Source organism: Portunus trituberculatus, chromosome 17, assembly GCF_017591435.1.
Source record: "Portunus trituberculatus isolate SZX2019 chromosome 17, ASM1759143v1, whole genome shotgun sequence".
Taxonomy (NCBI): domain Eukaryota; kingdom Metazoa; phylum Arthropoda; class Malacostraca; order Decapoda; family Portunidae; genus Portunus; species Portunus trituberculatus.
This window is the reverse complement of record NC_059271.1, coordinates 24,625,375-24,632,874: the sequence shown is the minus strand read 5'-3', so window position 1 is coordinate 24,632,874 and position 7,500 is coordinate 24,625,375. Positions and strand designations below refer to the sequence as shown.

The 7,500-nt window shown below is 42.4% G+C and overlaps 1 pseudogene; it reads right to left on the bottom strand.

Moving 5' to 3' along the window:
* The window catches only part of LOC123504778, a 76,990-nt pseudogene that overhangs the window by 25,974 nt on the left and 43,516 nt on the right, over window positions 1-7,500 (bottom strand).

Sequence of the window (7,500 nt, the reverse complement as noted above, 5' to 3'; positions counted from 1 at the left end):
CTGTCTCTGTCTGTCAACTGAGGCGTGCAGTGCTTCCTCCACCGTCATATTGGCTTGTGTTCTTGAATGCTTATCTCATGAGGATTATTTTCAAATGCTATACGGGTGACCAGACCGGTTTTCGTTAGCGATGCAGTCATTGTTGAATTACGACTAAAATCCTGAAAACAACACTGAAAACCTCCAATATCCACTTGAATTACGAAGACACCTTTCAAAACCCCAATATCCACTACAGTACGTTAAAATGGATGAGGCGAGACGATATGTGCGCAAATACGGTCTATTATTTCAGCTACAAATGGTCAAACAGTCAAATGCTCTCACAACAAAGGGTAAAAGACACTACATATAACGTGATATTAGTGAGGAGTGACACGATTCTTGTCACTGATTTATTACCCGCATGATGGATTCTGAGTTTTTCGTTCTTTCCTTTTTAAATTCCTTATAAAGATGTGGATCCAAGGTAGAATCCTGAAGCAATTACCTTCTTACATCACAGCCAGGCCGGTCCATCGACGGACCGGCTGGTGCATGGCGGCACAACGCAGCCACCAGACACAATTTCCACACACACACACACACACACACACACACACACACACACACACACAGATCAAAGAGGCCGTGATGGAAGGCCATAGCGGAACACACACACGATCCACGCGCAGCTCCCTTGACTGACAGCCAGAGAGCTGATAAAACCTGTGTCGCTCCAGTTAAAGTGAAAAACACCATACCTAATATTCGTTAAGCTCAAAATATTCAGTGATATTATGTGGCCCTGCTTTCCTCCACCAGTGACCCCATTAAAAGGTCACACGCCGCCATCCAGGGCCGTGCCTCGCCTCTCCTCGCAGGGCGTCGTCACTCCCGTGTGGCCAGCTAATGACAACTAAAATTCCTTCTTAAAACTAAAACTAAAAAAGTGCAAACGCTAATTAACAGTATAAAAAGAAGCAGGCGAGGTAAGCACCTTAGAGGCTCCTGCTCTTATAACGAAGAGAGGCGCGCTCCTCAGCGTGAAGGTTCCCGAGCCAGGAGGGCGCGCTGGAATCTGAATTCAAGGAAATATTTTGACTTAACAGCAAAACTTCTGGAGGTGAAAACCGCTGTAATGAAGGTATAAAAGGAGATACAAATGAAGGCGCCGAGGGACTGTTATTATGAAGAAAGGAAGAAAGAAAAGCATGAAAATATTGCACGTGTGTTCATGAAAAGGAAAAATTAACACTTTATGCTGCTGTTCGACAATTAACGAGCAAGTATTGTGATGCAAGTCAGCGAAAAGAAAGGCAACGCGCGGCACTCACGTGAGGTTGGAGGAGCAGCTTCACGAAACACTGGCGCACAGGCGAGAATCATTTGTAGCAATGCGCTTTAATTATACATATTCAAGAGGGAAAGAAAAGTGTTTCATTATCGACACGGAGAGTAACGGATGATAAAACGAAAGACTGAGGAACGTTGGTAGACGAAGTTGTTGGTAGAAACCTGTGTAAGAAGGAGAAATGAAATATGTAGAGGGAAAGAACAGAAAAAAAAATGTGATGGAAATGCAAAGAAAACTGTGACACATCATAAAAGAGGAATGCTAAAAGACAAAGAAATCTGAGAAAAGCCAGAGAGAGAGAGAGAGAGAGAGAGAGAGAGAGAGAGAGAGAGAGAGACTAGGAGGGAGGGAGTAGTGGAGGAGGAAGGGAATGTAAGGGGTGAACGAGGTAGGTCAAGAGGTATGGAGATGAGCAAGAGGAAACGCGTCTTTCATAGCCACTGCCATGAGGAATTCCCAAGCACCACCACCACCACTACCACCACCACCACTGCCACCACCACCAGCCTTCAGAACAAACAAGCTGCTGAATTCAGATAAGAGAATACTCCATATTTTCTACTAAAAAAATTTCCCTGCCTTACATTGCTCCTCTGTCTCTTGTCTTGACCTTCCCTTTTCTATTTCACCTTAATCCCTCCTGCCTTTACCTTCACCTTACCCCTCCCTTCTTAGCCTCCCCCATACCCATCCCTACCTTCCTTCCCTAACGCACTACATCTCTCCCCTGCCTCTCATTACTCCCTCCCATACCTCCCCTTGCTCTTCCCTCCCTCACATTTTTCCTTTGTTTCCCTCATGGGCAGACTTACCAAGGAGGAGAGGATGTGGTCGTGCAAGTTGGTGCGTGCGGGGCAGAGGGCGCGCGCGGCTGCATGGGAGACGATGATGGGGGCACGAGAGGTAGCCAGCACATCCTGGAGGGTAAAGGGCGACGCGTGGGAGAGATCCAGCAACAGCCCGACACGGTTCATTTCCAGTACCAGCTCCTGTGGGAGGATATGGAAAACAAGCTGAAGGGAAGACGTGGGGAGGGTGAAAAGGAGGGTGAAGGGAATGGTGAGGGAAGGCAAAGAGAGGGAAGAAAGGAAGGAGGCTGAGGAAAGGCTGAGGGAAGGGTGAAGGAAGGGTGAGGGGAGGATGAGGGGAGGATGAGGCGAAGAGGATCAAGCAAATATGATGAAGTGCCACGCATGACCAGAGTAAGCAGGCGAGGATAAACTTAACGCGTGAATGCAGCTGTGTGTGTGTGTGTGTGTGTGTGTGTGTGACACACACACACACACACACACACACACACACACACACACACACACACACACACACACACACACACACACACACACACACACACACACACACACACACACACAAAGACACGATTCATGCTTGCAAAATCGAGGATAATGATTACACAAGGAAATAAAATGCAAGGAACAGAGAAGGAAATGAACGGAAGAAATATGAAAGGAAGGAAGGAAGGAAAAACAAGAAAAAAAAATGATTGGAGGAGTGAAGAGAAGGATGGAAGGATGGAACGAACACATAAAAACAGAAAATCAGAAGTGACAGATACTAAGGAAAGAAGCATCAAAGAAGAAGAAGAAGAAGAAGAAGAAGAAGAAGGAATAGAAAAGAAGAAGAAGGAATATAAAAGAAGAAGAAAAAGAAGAAATAGAAGAAGAAGAATAATAAGAACAAGAACAAGAACAAGAACAAGAAGAAGAAGAAGAAGAAGAAGAAGAAGAAGAAGAAGAAGAAGAAGAAGAAGAAGAAGAAGAAAGAAGAAGAAAGAAGAAGAAATAGGAGGAGAAATAGAAGAAAAAAAAGAGGAAGAAGAAGAAGAAGGAGAAGAAGAAGAAGAAACAGGAGGAGGAGAAAGAGGAAGAGGAAGAGGCAGAGGGAGTGGCAGAACAGCCCGGAAGAGTCAACACTAAAAGGAGACAAACAGCACACAATGACGTAACTCATATAAAATAAAAAAATAAAAATAAAATAAAGAAGCTCCCGGAAAGAGTCCAAACAAATGAATAGGAAAGCTAAACTACCCCGGAGGTGAAGTCAAATAAGACTGTCAATGGCAGACTAACGAAGTGGAGTGACATGAGGAGAGCTGGAGGAAACACGAGGGAGGGAGGGCGGGAGGGAAGGAGGGAGGGAGAGAGGGAGAGAGGGAGATGCAGGAAGGGAGGGAGGGAGGGAGGGAGGGACGGAGGGAACAGAGGAAGGGAGGAGGCTGCGATAATGAGAGAGAGAGAGAGAGAGAGAGAGAGAGAGAGAGCCACGTAGCGTAATTAGGGCGTGGACGGAAATAACAGCTGGGTCACCGTCACGGAGGGCAGGACAAACCGGAGGAGGAGGAGGAGGAGGAGGAGGAGGAAAATGATGATGAAAGCTAGCAAGGACGGGAAATGAAATTAAGACAAAAAAAGAAAGAATGAACTAAAAAAAACATGAGAAATTAGGATAAGGAGGAGGAGGAGGAGGAAATAGGAGATGGAAAAGGAGGAGGAAAAAGAGGAGGAGAAGGTGGAGGAAGAAAAAGAGAGGAAAAAGCAATAAAGATCAAAGTAATTAAGAGGACGAAAAGAATCCAAGAAAGAGGAAAGGAAGAATAAAAACAGCTAAAGAAAGCTGGAAAAGACGCCGGAAGATGAAGAAGATAAAGAGGAGGAGGAGGAGGAGGAGGAGGAGGAGGAAAGAAAGAGGAGGGCCATAAACATAATAATAGAAAAGACAGAAAAAATATAAAAAAAAAATAAATAAAAATCTCTAACGGAGAAAATTCACTGAACAAGCAAGGATGAATTAAGCCCAATAAAGGAAATGCTATTTTTTTTTTTTTTGCCAACCACTCCTTCCTGTAATCGAAGCTCAAAACCAGGAGGAGGAGGAGGAGGAGGAGGAGGAGGAGGAGGAGGAAGAGAAGGAAGGCTAAGGCAAACACTGCACGATTCCTCAAAAGACACGAAAAATCTTCCTCCAGAATCAGAACTATGAAGGATATTAGTTAATTTTACCGAGTGAGAGAGAGAGAGAGAGAGAGAGAGAGAGAGAGAGAGAGAGAGACAGAGGGGTTGGTGGGGGGAGGGGAGGGGAGCAGAGGAAAGACAAAGGAGAATGTAAAGGAGAATGAGATGGAGAGGAAGAAAATTGAAGGATAAAGAAAGAGACTCAGCGACATCAAACGCAGAAGGCAATTTTTTATATAAGAGAACAACCCTAAAGATAATGAGAGAGAGAGAGAGAGAGAGAGAGAGAGAGAGAGAGAGAGAGAGAGGATATATGGACGAATGAAGGATGGAAGGAATGTGAAAAGGTCCAAAGAGGTAAGTTGATATAGACAATAGCGGGAAAATAAGGATAAAAAACAGGAGAGAAACCTAAATAAAAGGAGGTCAACAGACTGAGGAGGACCAGAGAAGAAAAAACAGAGAAAAATATTTGACAGACGGTGGTGAAAATGTGATGATGACGAGAGAAGGAGGAGGAGGAGGAGGAGGAGGAGGAGGAGGAGGAAGAAGAAGAAGAAGAAGAAGAAGAAGAAGAAGAAGAAGAAGAAGAAGAAGAAGAAGAAGAAGAAGAAGAAGAAGAAGAAGAAGAAGAAGAAGAAGAAGAAGAAGAAGAAGAAGAAGAAGAAGAAGAAGAAGAAGAAGAAGAAGAAGAAGAAGAAGAAGAAGAAGAAGAAGAAGAAGAAGAAGAAGAAGAAGAAGAAGAAGAAGAAGAAGAAGAAGAAGAAGAAGAAGAAGAAGAAGAAGAAGAAGAAGAAGAAGAAGAAGAAGAAGAAGAAGAAGAAGAAGAAGAAGAAGAAGAAGAAGAAGAAGAAGAAGAAGAAGAAGAAGAAGAAGAAGAAGAAGAAGAAGAAGAAGAAGAAGAAGAAGAAGAAGAAGAAGAAGAAGAAGAAGAAGAAGAAGAAGAAGAAGAAGAAGAAGAAGAAGAAGAAGAAGAAGAAGAAGAAGAAGAAGAAGAAGAAGAAGAAGAAGAAGAAGAAGAAGAAGAAGAAGAAGAAGAAGAAGAAGAAGAAGAAGAAGAAGAAGAAGAAGAAGAAGAAGAAGAAGAAGAAGAAGAAGAAGAAGAAGAAGAAGAAGAAGAAGAAGAAGAAGAAGAAGAAGAAGAAGAAGAAGAAGAAGAAGAAGAAGAAGAAGAAGAAGAAGAAGAAGAAGAAGAAGAAGAAGAAGAAGAAGAAGAAGAAGAAGAAGAAGATATAATTATGAAGAAATAAAAAAAAAGCACAGCAGTAGACTTCCTGGTCCTTATGGGGTTGCCTGTAGTAGTAGTAGTAGTAGTAGTAGTAGTAGTAGTAGTAGTAGTAGTAGCAGCAGCAGCAGCAGCAGCAGCAGCAGCAGCAGCAGCAGCAGCAGCAGCAGCAGTAGTAGTAGTAGTAGTAGTAGTAGTAGTAGTAGTAGTAGTAGTAGTAGTAGTAGTAGTAGTAGTAGTAGTAGTAGTAGTAGTAATAGTAGCAGTAATAGTAGTAGTAGTAGTTTTGTATAAGAGGGGAAAGCTGGCCAAAGGCAATATTAAATGAATAAGAGACCGATTAAGTTGCCTGTCCACTGCAGGTCCATGAAAGTTAGCCCCCAAAACATTAAATGTCTTGAAATCTCCCTCTTAAATTAACCCAAGTCATAGGAAGTTGGAAATACTGAAACAGGTAGGGAGTTCCAGAGTTTACCAGAGAAAAGTATGAATGATTGAGAATACAAGTTAACTCTTTTATTAGAGAGTTAGACAGATTAGGAGTGAGAGGAAGAAGAAAGCCTTGTGCGGCGAGGCAGCAGGAAAATGGAAGGCATGCAGTTAGCAATATCAGAAGAGCAGTTAGCATGAAAATAGCGGTAGAAGATAGCAAGAGATGTAATATTCCAGCGGTGAAAAAATGTTGAAGACAGGGGAGTTGATAAGCTTTTGACTCCATCTTGTCTAATAAGACTGTAAATGGAACCTCATATACATGTCCAAAACACTCCATACATGGATGGAAAACCTCTTGTACAGTGTTGGCGAAGTGAAATAAACTGGCGGAGACACCTCAAAACGCCTAGCTTCATAGAAGCTGTATTAGCAAGAGATGAGATGTGAAGTTTAGAAAGACAGAGGATATTCAGTATAGAAGAGGGAGACAGTTGAGTGTCATTGAAGAAGAGGGGATAGTTGTCTGGAAGGTTGGGTCTAGTTGACAAATGGAGGAATTGAGTTTTTGAGGAACTGAACATTACTAGGTTTCCTCTGCCCAATCAGAAATCTTAGAGAGATCAGAATTCAGACGTTCTATGGTGTCCCTGGGCGATATATTAATTTCCTGAAGAGTTGGTCATCTCTGAAAAGAAGTGGAAAAGTGTAGGGTGGTATCATCAGCGTAGGAGTGGGTAGGGCAAGAAGTTTGGTTTAAATCATTAATGAATAATAGGAAGAGAATTGGTGACTGGACAGAACCTTGAGGAATTAACACCACTGCTAATAGACTTAGGAGAAGAACAGTGGCCGTCCACCACAGCAACAATAGAACGGTCGGAAAGGAAACTTCAGATAAAGTTGCGCAGAGAGAGGAATTGAAACTGTAGAAGTGTAGTTTTGAAATCAAAGCTTTGTGCCAGATTGTATCAAAAGCTTTGATATGTCTAACGCGATAGCAAAAGTTTCACTAAAGTCTCTAAAAGAGGATGACCAAGACTCAGTAAGGAAAGCCAGATCACCAGTAGAGTGGCTTGATGGAAGTAGTAGTAGTAGTAGTAGTAGTAGTAGTAGTAGTAGTAGTAGTAGTAGTAGTAGTAGTAGTAGTAGTAGTAGTAGTAGTAGTAGTAGTAGTAGTAGTAGTAGTAGTAGTAGTCGTCGTCGTCGTCGTCGTCGTCGTCGTAGTAGTAGTAGTAGTAGTAGTAGTAGTAGTAGTAGTAGTAGTAGTAGTAGTAGAAGTAGTAGTAGCAACGGTGATGGAGTAGTGATAATAGTAATAGTGGTGGTAGCAGATGCAAAAAAAAAAAACAACAACAAATGAGGAAAACAGTGAAACAGTCCCAGTGAAGTAGGGGTTGCAACTAAGATTCAGAGAGGAGACATTTTACTGGGCGAGTCAGGAAGTCACCTTATCAAAACACTGTACACATCTAAATACATTATGCTATCTATTTCTTAACTTTTTCTTTATTTTTTCTTTATTTTTTCCATAC